Source organism: Sminthopsis crassicaudata, chromosome 5 (assembly GCF_048593235.1).
Source record: "Sminthopsis crassicaudata isolate SCR6 chromosome 5, ASM4859323v1, whole genome shotgun sequence".
Taxonomy (NCBI): domain Eukaryota; kingdom Metazoa; phylum Chordata; class Mammalia; order Dasyuromorphia; family Dasyuridae; genus Sminthopsis; species Sminthopsis crassicaudata.
This window is the reverse complement of record NC_133621.1, coordinates 60,790,909-60,803,102: the sequence shown is the minus strand read 5'-3', so window position 1 is coordinate 60,803,102 and position 12,194 is coordinate 60,790,909. Positions and strand designations below refer to the sequence as shown.

General features: G+C 36.5%; 1 protein-coding gene across 11 annotated transcripts in view; it reads right to left on the bottom strand.

Moving 5' to 3' along the window:
* The window catches only part of KIAA1217 (KIAA1217 ortholog), a 607,564-nt gene that overhangs the window by 354,903 nt on the left and 240,467 nt on the right, over positions 1–12,194 (bottom strand). The window contains exon 1 of one of the 11 annotated variants that reach the window (XM_074266941.1): positions 3,495–3,515. The exons of 9 other annotated variants lie outside the window; for them this stretch is intronic. The gene's annotated coding sequence lies outside the window, so the exon portion shown is untranslated. Of the gene's footprint in view, positions 1–2,792; positions 3,160–3,494; positions 3,516–12,194 lie in introns of those variants that run through there. One more of the 11 variants, XM_074266940.1, reaches the window with a different exon arrangement.

Below are 12,194 nucleotides of genomic sequence, written 5' to 3'. Positions count from 1 at the left end.
GGCTATCCCACAAACAAGACATTCCATCTCTAGGTTCTTGGCTTTTTCTCTGACCTTCCTCTATGCCTGAAATGTTCTCCTTCTGCTGACTACTAACTTCCCTTTTCCTTTGAAGTCCCAACAAAAATCTTACCTTCTCATATTTTTATACCCAATCTGTTTATACTATGAAAAATTATTGATGACTTGTCCAGAGAGCTTTTGTTTATGTAGGTTATAGTTATATCTATTTACCATATTAGAAATAAAAATTAATTTTGAATTTGTAGACATTTTGAAGGGTTTTCTGAGAGTTCCCTCCCCCAGGATTCTCTGGACCACAGTTTGAGAACCAGTGTTCTAACCAATCTAAATTTCAGTACCTTCCCCAACCTCTCTAAATTTCTTCCTTCTTTTGAATATTTCCTATTTATTATATATATTATTATATTATATATTTATTATATATAGCTCTTTTTACATATATTTGTTTGCATATTATCCCTCCCAAAAGACTAAACTCCTCCAGGGCAGGAACTATCTTTTGCCTCTTTTTGTATCTCTAGAATTTAGCACAGTGTCTGGCACATAGTAGGCAATTAATAAACATTGATGGATTAATTGATTATTTTTCAAACTCCCCAATTCAACAAGCCTTAAAATAGCATAAATGTGATTTTCAGTTATAGTGGAATAAAGTTTATTCAGAAAGTCCCACTTTATCCCTAGAGATAACTGGAAACACGTTTGTGGGACATAAAATCAGATCTGAGAAGCATTTTTTCATGGTGGGACCCAATACCAAGGGACTGATTTCTTAGAAATTTTTTCACTTTGGGGACAGATCAATTTCTGCTCAAATACTTTGAAATCAGAAATGGTGTGTCCATTATGATAAAAAAAACAATTTAATTCACCCAAATACTCTTGCCATAAAACTATTTATTTGTGTAGTACAACTAGAAATGGTTGCTCATCTAAAATAAATAAATAAATCAACCTCGACCTGGTAGCCATGATAGTGTTTATTTCTTGCAGTTCCAAAGGCTGCTTGCTGCAGCAAATTACTTACTCTGAGTATACAATGAACCTGGAATGTAATTATGGACTGTGTGTTCATCTAGTACAGAGAATGACGAGGCAGGCACCAGATTCTAATGAGTACTGGAAGTAAAGTACAGTGGGTTCAGTTCATAGTATGTATGTTACCTGAAGCATATCAATTCACCTCTGTGTGACTCAGTTTCTTTATCTGTCAGATTAGGGGCCTTCATTCAGGTGTCTGCACATATGAGTTCTACTTTTTTAAACCTTGAAAACCCATAAGGTTGATTTTGAGTTTCTCTTAGATAAATTATGAGAACTTCTAAATTATATCAAATCACAAAAACATCATAACTAGAACAGTGTAATTCATGAAAAAAAAAAGTCAAAAAAAAGACAAACTTTAGCAGTCCCCATTCTCAGTCAATCATGCCCATTATTTTTGGAAGTTCCTTCAATAATTTATTAAAATTTATCATCCTCTCTTATATCTTTCTTATATCTTATCTTATATATATTCTTATCTTATATCTTATATCTTTCTTAAATGGGTGAAAATATATGAAAAACATAGTAAGGCATTTTGTAATATAGTTCTTTCATCCTAATACTTCCTGGTACAAACAAGGACTATTTGCTCCCTTAGTAAAGTCACAGTGTCAGGAATGCCAGAGGTCAGGGGTTCTTTCCACTGTTAGCTTTGCTTTTGGAACTGGCCAAAGTTTAAAAAAAATACTTTGATGCCTCCCAGGGCTCTCTTGTGTCAGCTCTATCATGCTGACCAAAGTTTAGACCTCTGCTCCCATTTTCACAGGTGCCTTAGAATTGTATTTCCTACCTTTCAAAGTTTACAGTGGACCCTTATGGCTAACACTTCATTCATGTTTCTGAACTAGCCCCTTTCAACTAACTTTAGAAGATCACCAGTTATCTTCAGTTACTCTTTAATGACATGCAAAGAGTGAGCATGGCTGTTGACTTAGTCTGATTTCTTGACTGATGTAAACAAAAAGCTAGTTACCACCAAACCCAGGCACTGTTTTTTTTAAAACACACACACACACACACACACACACACACACACACACACACACACACACACAGCACCTCTTATCTCCAATACCATCCGGAAAGATCGTTTATCTGTATTTCTGGAATTTTTCTAACTTCAGCAGAAGCTTCAAGACTTTGATTTTTCCTCATACTTGATTTAAAAAAAAATTTTTTTTAAGCCTTTGTTAGATACACAGAGAGACATTCAAGTAATTCTTAGGTGCAATGTTTGTACATGTTCACAAAAGTATCAAAGGGATTTCTATAACGTGCCATGGAAATTTTTCTCTCCGTCCCTCCCCCCAAAAACTTACAATTTGAAATAAGCACATTTCCAATTTCAAGGTCTCGTTTAACAGTAAAGGAGAAACATCTGGCACTAATCTGCCGAGAACCGCATATATCTCACTTCTCCCGCTCTTCCTCCTGACCTTCTTCTACCTATGGCTTATTACAAGCATTCTTCACACTCATAATCAGCATCTACATGCCTGATGCATCTCCTGCTTTTCAACTCTCTCCAGAAGCCACAGTTCATTCAATAACAATTTTCAGAGTAAACAAAACTCCAAAGAGGGGACATTTGGTGTGGGAAAGCTGAGGCTATTCCTTCAACCAAGCCCTCCAGTCCCGGAACAATGCAGTCAGCCCCAAGAGAGCTCGGACTTCCAAAGCCGGTCCCGGCGCGATAACGGCAAGGAAACAGGCTCACTCACCAACACCCCGAACTCCACAGGTGATGCCGCAAGTTGAGGTAGCAAACGGAACTCGTCTTCTCCTGGAAAGTTTAGGGGTGGTAATGAACTCCAGGGTAATCCTTTGGAGCTGTCAGGTAGAACCCCCCTCCATGCTTCTGCTCTGTGTTCTTTTGTCTTTTCCCAGAGAAACTCTTGTCATTTACATAAAACCTACTAGGAGCCTATAGGGTTTGGAAGCAGCTACATGTTAAATTGGCTGTCTTGACATGCTCCCTCAAGCATGACATCATAAATCTCCATGGTAACCTTAACCCCACCTGCCCACATGCCAAAGTTACCTGTCAGGCGGAGACTTAAACAATCCACCGGAATTGTTCATTAGTGGAAAACCTTTGGGAGGGAGAGGGAAGCTGGGCACGATAAATTTGGGGTAGTTTGCAAAAGCCAAAATACAAACAATGCCCCCTTCTTCTCCCCCCCCAAAACACACACACACACACACACACACACACACACACACACACAACTTAATCATGAACTACTGCCTTCGCTTTCAAAGCCTGAGCTCCATTTCCCAACCCCCCCCCAAAAACAATCAACAAAATTATACTTCTTAATCTGCCCCTCCCTGTCTAACAATGTTCTTAATCAGTTAAAGAAAAATCCGCAGGATAAAGTTACGTTGGAAACTCAGATTTTGAAAAAACTTTCAACTGATACCTCTCAGACTTTTCCAATCCTCTTCCTCACAACCCCCTCCGAGCTGCTTTTTCCTCCCCCCCCCTTTCTTTCTTTCTTTCTTCTCTCTCTCTCTTTTTTTTTGTTGTTGCTAGTAAAACTTGCAAAACAGGTTTCCAGCAGGTGTGTGTGTGTGTGTGTGTGTGTGTGTGTGTGTGTGTGTGTGTGTGTGTGTGTGTGTGTTTAGTCTCTGTGTGCAGGAGTGGTTGGAGAAGTGCTGGAATCTTTTTAACCCTTTCCTCACCCATGCACATTTTCCACTCTTAGCTTTTCTGAAATACAAGCTTTCCTAGCTTCCAGATTCATGTATAAAGCCATTAACATTACATCTAATCATTGCTTCATTCTGCTCTAACTTTTGGCTGAATGTGTATCTGCTCCTGCCCTTCCAAAACTTCTATTAAAGTCTAATTTTATTAAATTTTTATTAGTTTAATTGTAATTTTTAATTCATAAATTATAAATTTTTATGTCTAACTAATTTTTATTTGTGTATATTTGCCCAACTAGATGGTAAACTAACTAAACCTGCATCTCTTGTGCAAAGCATAGTGCATTCTAAAAGGAGACAGTGAATGTATCTTAAAGGCATGAATAAATCAGTTGGAAATTTTGACTAAAAACACAATTATTTCAGATTAGGTGGAAAAGAGCTCTGAGGTCATTTTGTCCAGTTTGTCAATCTGTCCAAGGTAGAAAAGAAATACCTTCAGCTGAGTAGTCAATCCAATCTCAAAAAGAAATGTGAGACATTCCTTTTTTCTTGCACTCCTGGAAAGCAAAGAACTGCTTCATTTTCCTTTTCTGTCTTGACTGACTTAGTGACTGGTGCATAATTTTTGTTTTTCAGTCAGGTCTGTCTCTTTACAGACCTCATTCGGGGTTTTCTTGGCAAAGACACTGGAGTGGTTTGTCATGTCCTTCTTAACTCATTTTATACATACATACATACATATATATATATATACATACATATATATATATATATACACATACATATATATATATATATATATATATATATATATATATATATATATATATATATATGTATGTAAACTGAGACAAACTATAAGCAAGCTAGGTGGCTCAGTTGATAAAGCTGAGCTTGGAATCGGAAAACCTGAGTTTAAATTTGGCTTCAGACAGACACTAACTAGCTATGTGACCCTGGTCAAGTCACCTAATTTCTGTTTGCCTTACTCCACTAGAGAAGGAAATGGGAAACCACTTCGGTATCTTTACTAAGAAAACCCCATGGACAATATTGATGTGCTATGGTCTATGAAGTTATGAAGAGTTGGGCACAACTGGCATATAACAGACGCTTAATAAATGCCTGTTTATTCATTGGCTCACTTATTAATTTTGTAAATACTCGAAGAGGTGCTCATAGCAAATCCAAAGCTAGATTATACGGCCTGGTAAGGAATACGTAAACATATTCGTATAAGTTTAAGTTCATTCATTCAACAAAGAACATTCATTCTCTGTGAGCAGACAATAGTAGAACTAGGATATAGATATATAGATGTCTACATAAATCTTAGCCTCTGACCTTATGAAGCTTATAACCTACCAGGGGATTAAAAAACCACAAATAACTGTAATGTGCAATATTAACATTAAGTAACTACAAAACAAAATATTGCGAGATAGGAACAGGGAAGGTAAATCCTGTCACATAGTATCAGGGAATGCATCATAGGGGCATTTGACTTCACCACTGATACCAAGGTATAGAAGAATGACATTTCAAGAATAGAGAGCAAAAGAAGCAAGAGTTCAGTGAGTCCAGGGCATGTTTGGGAATCATGAACCACATTAATTGTATTATTTTTTCTATATGGCCCGATTATCCTCACAGGAAGAACCAGTGAATGAAAAATTCCTATGGACTACTTATAGTACATTACTACATTATATATATTGTGTGTGTATGTGTCTTTCACACACACACACACACACACACACACACACACACACACACACATACATGGGGGGATAGCTATTGGGCAGATATGGCAAATGGACAGTGAACCATCTCTTACAATTAAAAAAAGGAAGAAGAAAGCAAGCTATACATTCAATTATCTCAAACTGCAAGTATCTTTCATGGCTATAGTGATCTCTGAGCCCAAGAATACAAAATCTGAAACTGCTTCCATTTCTTCTTCTATTTGCCAGGAAGTAATAGGACCAGTTGCTAAGTTTTTAGGTTTTTTGATATTAAGCTTCAAGACAATTTTAACCCTCTCCTCTTTTACCCTCATCAAGCTTATTTCCTCACCTTCTGCCTATTGATACTTCTCCCAGCAACCTTAATTCCAGCTTTTGATTTCTTCAAGTCTGCATTTAAATTAAATAAATAAGGTGATGATATGCAAGTTTGTTTTATTCTTTTCCCAATCTTAACCCAATCGGATGTTCAGCTCTAAGTGTTGCTTCTTGACCCATCTACAGGTTCTTTAGGAGATAAGTAAGATGATCTGGTAACCCCATCTTTTTGTTATGAGACACATAGTCAAAGGCTTTAGTGTAGTCAATGAAGTAGCAGTAGATGTTTTTCTCCATATTCAAGCAAATATTGGCAATTTTGTCTCTAGTTCCTCTGCCTCTTCAAAAACCAGCCTGCTCTTCTGATAATTCCCAGTTCTCATATTGATGGTGTCTAACTTGCAGAATCTTAAGCATAATTTTGCCAGTATATAAAATGAGCTCAATTATTTGGTAATTTGAACATTTCTTGGCATCTTTCTTCTTTAGGATTGGGACATAAACTGCTATTTTCCAATCTCATGGTCACTGATAAGTTTTCTAAATTTATTGGTATACTGAGTGAAGCACTTTAACAGCATGACCTTTTAGCATTTTAAATAGCTCAGCTGGAACTTGCCTTATTGTTAGCAATGCTTCCCAAGGCCCACTTGACTTCGTTCTCTAGGATGTCTGGCCCTGTATCAGTGACCACACTACTGTGGTTATCAGTGATATCCAGATCTTTCTTGTATGGTTCTTTTGTGTATTCTTGCCACCTCTACTTAATCTTTTCTGCTTCTGTTAAATCTCTACTATTTTGTCTTTTATCATGCCCATTTTTGCACAAACTATTTCCTTGATAGCTTTAATTTTCTTGAAGAGATAACTTGTCTTTCTCATTCTGTTGTTTTCTTCTATTTCTTTGCACAGCTTATTTAAGAAAACCTTCTTATCTCTCCTTTTTACTCTGACCAGTCAATTATCTTGACAAAACAAGTCTCTGCTTGGCTTCATTTTGTACTCCAAGGTCAAATTTTTCAGCTATTCCAATTATCTTTTGATTTCCTACTTGAGCATTCCATCACCTGTGATGAAATGTGACATCTTTTTTGGTGTTATTTCGAGAAGATGATCTTCACAGAATGGAGCAACTTTGACCTGTTTGGTATCAGTGACTGGAATATAGACTTGTATTACTATGATACTGAATGGTTTGTCTTGGATTCAAACAGATATTATTATTAGTTTTTGAAATTACATTCACATACTGCTTTCTCATCATTTTATTGACTATGTAGGCTATTCCATTTCTTCAGCAAATCAAAATGACAGAGCAAGATTTGAATCCAAGACTTCTAATTAACTCCCAGAGACTAGGCTTATTTCCTAGATAACTGTTCTTGTTCAAAAAAACAAAAGATGGAGCTTTATTTCATAATTCTTTGCTGTGGGGGAAAGCAAACTAGTCTTTTTGATTTAGACCCACAGACTGAGATAGGAATCACAGTCAATAAGGTCATCTTCAAATACAAACAGCAATTTTTTACAATAACTAGCAATTTTTACATGAAGTGAGATGTATCTTCAATTCAGCTGAGGTGGTAGAAAAGGAAAACACTATGGAGTTCCTAGAAGAGAAGCTCTTTTGCAGAGTCTGCGACCAGATGGGGTACAAAACAGGGTTGTCCTGAAGAATGCTTACCTAGGAGGAATATGCCCATTGTTTTTCAGTTACTTTCAGTCATGACCAGCTCTTCATGATCCCATTTGGAGTTTTCTTGGCAAGGATGCTGGAGTGGTTTGCCATTTCCTTCTCCAGCTCATTTTACAGATGAGGAAGCTGAGGCAAACAGGGTTATGTGATTTGCCCAGAGTGACACAGCTCAATGGCTGAAGCTAGATTCAAATTCAAATTCAGAAAGATGAATCTTCCTTACTCCAGGCCTGACATTCTATCTACTGCACCATTTAACATAACCACAGCTATATCCTAGTAGCTTTCATTTTAACTAATTATTCTTGCTAACCAGGTACTAAGTTGTTGCTACTAAAAGACTTTTAAGTATAGTTAGGACTCTCTAAATTTATGCAACCTCTGACAAAACTGCAATTACCCTACCCTAGTTATAACTATGAAGATGTCTGATTATTCTCATCAGAATATCCTAAGAGTTTGGAACTCCCTACATTGCAATCAATGAATATTTATCCTTTGAAGAGAATGAAGGAACTGCCTTGATTTAATTTAGTAGGCCAGAGAGATAGAGATATCTTTTGAGTCAAGGCAAAGAACTATTCTTCTCAAATACTCAATTTCTGCTTTTATATGATAAAAACATCAGGATGAAACAGCCTCAAAGTTTGCCTACTGGGGCATGAATACAACATGAAACAAACAAAACATAACCATATCTAAGATTTCCATAGCAAAATCCTGAATTCCACAGTCAATTCTTAAAAACAGAGGAAGAAATAGACAGAGGTGGATTTTTGAGGGTTTTGGGTTTTTTGTTTTTTGTTTTTTTGGCATTTTGATGGGCTGCATATATTACTACACCCTTGGATGACTCAGAAATTTGCAAATGTCACTCTTTGCTCCCCAGGCTGAGATGATCAGGACTGACTACAACACTAAAATTAGAAAGTCAGAAGGATCTAATGCAAAACAAACAGGCAGTATCAGCAGTTGATGAAGTAACTAACACAAAAAGTGAAACTATAATTCCATTAACAGGGAGAGGAGTAATAACAGAAATGATGGAACAGTCAAACACAAGTGGAGGAATCTGTTGCAATTAATAATGAAATTGTCTTTGTTAAAAGAAAAAAGTTTCTACCTAGGGAAGGATGTGGGAGAAGGGGGGAAATTGGAACCCAGGGTTTTGCAAGGGCTAATGTTAAAGAATTGTCCATGCATATGTTTTGAAAAATAATTTTTAATTAATTTAACTTAATTTTTTTAAAAAAAGGAAAGGAAAAAAAAGAAAATGTTTCTTTAAGTATTTAAAGAATTAAAACATGCTGAGCTTCAGAAATGCTACGTTTGGAGCTAGGAGAGAGATTGATCAAGGATATCTCTGTTTAATAAGACTCCCCTGATCACATTTTTTTTCTTTCCCACTTAAAATATCATGATGATAAAACTTTAGAAAGATGAAAAGTTTCAGCTTGGGGTAAAGGATTATTTTTTTAACAAAAATTCAGACTACTGCTTTCTGCCTAGTCAATAAATGCACTTAAATGGGGAGTTAATTTTTCTTCAAATTTGATGGTAGCATCATTATTCTCATGTTTGATTTGGATAGTAGGAAAGATGTTTCCAGATTACTGAATATGTCTGATCAGGTTTATCTCATAATAAATACAGATTATGGCAATTAAAACCAACATTTATTGAACCTCTACTCTATGCAAAGCAGTGAGCTAGGTCTCAAAAGGAGAGCAAAGTTTATATAAGACAAAAATCTTTAACGAGTTCAGGATTTGGGGGGCTTAGGGAAGACTTGTTTTTAACAGATGGTTATGATACATCTATTTGAGGTTCTGATTTTTTGGTGGGGCTTTTTTGATCCAAACCTATGATTATATTGATGTGTAGAACTTTTAATAGTGAAAGTCCCTTCACTGATACAGAGCAGTAAACCATCTGTAACTTATAAGAGTCTTCCTAGGTTAGTGAAGCTAAATGATTTGCTTGCAAGTACACAGCTAGTATATTATCTCAGGCAGGACTTGAACCCTCATCTTCCAGACTCTAAAATTGAATCCCCATATCTGGTACAAGGATGTCTCTGATGATACACAACAAAGGAATATAATTTACTAATCTAGGATGGAAAAGATCCTTAAAGGTTATTTTTTTTTAATTTTTGTTTTATATTTGTAAACTAGGGCTCAGTTAAGAGACTTGATCAATGTCACACAGGTCATTAAATACCAGAAATGGGCTTTGAATCCAGGTTTTCTAATTCCCTATTACATAAAATAATAATAGTTGACATTAAATGTCTTGAAAGTTACAATCATTGTTTTATTTGAGCCTTATGGGTATCATCAGCTCTGTATAATTCACGATAATACTGAGGTTTGAAATCATCCCACAAAGTAGCAAGATTCCAACATGTTTTCTTTCAGTCGATGTCTTCCAGTCTCTAAGCTCAACACTATCTACTACATCAAGGTATATCTCAATGACAAACACATCAGTTCAGAGAAGAGAGTGCTATGCTAAGGTCTCAGTGGGGTTGGTTTGTTAGCTAACAGAGGGGATCAGGTAAGCCTTAATTGGAGAAGTTGGCATTTGGGGAGAACTTTAAAGGTTGGGGAGAATTTTAACGGATGAAAGGGCAGAAGGGAAGGCTTTAGAATAATAAGGAAGAGTGCCAAGCACAGAACTAAGCACAGGAATCCTTGATTAAATGACAATAAACGACTGAGGCAAAGACATTAAGAATTGATGGGGAAAAAAGTAAAACATGAAAAGTTTAAATATGCCAAATTTTTACGAACAAGGGGATAACTCAACTCCTTAAGGCCTTGAGAGAAGCAGCAGCAGTTGTATTACCTTACCTTCTACCCAGAATGTCCTTGATTCTCTGCTTCTTGTCTCTCTACATCATCTCTTGAAGAATTCATCTATTTATTATCTTAGAACTTTGACTATCACCTCTGAGACCTTCATCAGTGTCTCTGATTCATGCTTTTTAGTTCTATATTTTCAAATGCCACTGGACATTTCCACTTGTTCAAATTCAATATTGATCATTAAGAATAGATTGATCACTTCTTCTGTGCCCTGTTACAAGGAACATAAAAATAGTCTTTCCCTTCAAGGGGCCAATAATCAGGATGCAGACACAAAACCATATACATTAACTAAAATTAACAGTTCTGCTAATGGCAGAAAATTCAATAAGGGTTGAGAGAGAGAGAAATCAGTATGGAATAAATTGGTTGGCAGAGGGATTCATGAGCAGGGACTTTGAAGAATGGGGAGGAGGAAAAAAGGAAGCTATTATGGGTGAAAGGACGGAAAGGAGACTGGAATGAACATGGTATGTGGGAAGAGGTGGGGGCAGGGAGAATAGTAAGTAGACCTGATTGACTAGAATAAATGGATAATATGAGGAAGCAGGAGGAAAAGTATGTAGATAGATTAGGAGGAAACAGATCAGGTTACAGAGGAGAACCTTGACTTGCTAGCCATTAAAATTCCTGAACAGGTAAGAGATATAAAGAAAGCTGCCAAGGATGAGACAATAGAGAAAGGGATGTATAGTCCTGGAAGCAGGCAGCAGAGATGTAGTGGAAAGGGCCCCAGACTGAAAGGAAAAAGGCTCAAATCCCAGCCCAGCCACTTAATAAAATGTATGACTTTTGCAGAAGGCACTGCACATACCTAGGCCTTGGTTTCTGCTTGTGCAAAGTGAAGGGGTTAGATCAGATGATCTCTCAAGTTCCTTTTAGCCCTAACAACTAAAAGTTAAATTTTCTCAGAGGCTCTTATTGCAATTCAGTTGTACAGTGATGAGAGTCTGGACTAAGGTAGCAGGAATAAAGAGAAGATGAGTCTGAGAGATATTTTAAAAGGAAAAAAAAGTACAATCATTAATTCAACAAATATTCAAGACTTTGTAATAGAATTAATCATCTTTCCTCCAAAAATAGATCCAAACTCCCAACATCCCTTTCTTTCTCATTGACTTCCCTATCTTCTCTCTGTTTCCTCATGCTCACGATGTGTTTCTTCCTGCTTTCTACCTCTCAGAACCTCACATATCATCATCTTAAGATCTCCCATTCTCACAACATAACATTCTCACTTTTTTTGTTGTTGTTTACTTGCATTTTGTTTTCTTACTCATTTTCTCTCCTTTTTGACATGATTTTCTTGTGCAGCAAGAATATTGTATAAATATATTTACACATATTTGGATTTAACATATATTTTAACATGTATAATATATATTGGATTGCTTGCCATCTAGGGAAGGGAGTGGGGGGAAGGAGGGGAAAAACAAGATCTCGGATTCCTTCAGTTGCTAGCACGCACTCTCTCCTTCATTTAATTGCCTCCTATTTATTTATGCACGTCTTATTTCTACAACAGGATATAAGCTTCATTAAGGTAAGGAATAGCTCATTTTTGCCTCTGTATTCAGAGTCTGGTGTCAGTGCCTCATACACACTTAGCACTCAATAAGTGCTTACCAAGTTCTATAGCTAACGATATATGTCTATGTATATTCCTCCTTTTTGAGATCCTGTAACATGCATATTGGAACATGACCTGCATGTGTTATGATATAAACACAGAATCCTCAAAATTGGAAGGGAGATCATAGAGTCAATCTCCTCCCCAAAACATGAATCCCATCTTCAACATAGAGAAGAGCTAATCCAATTCCAATTGATCAATGATGG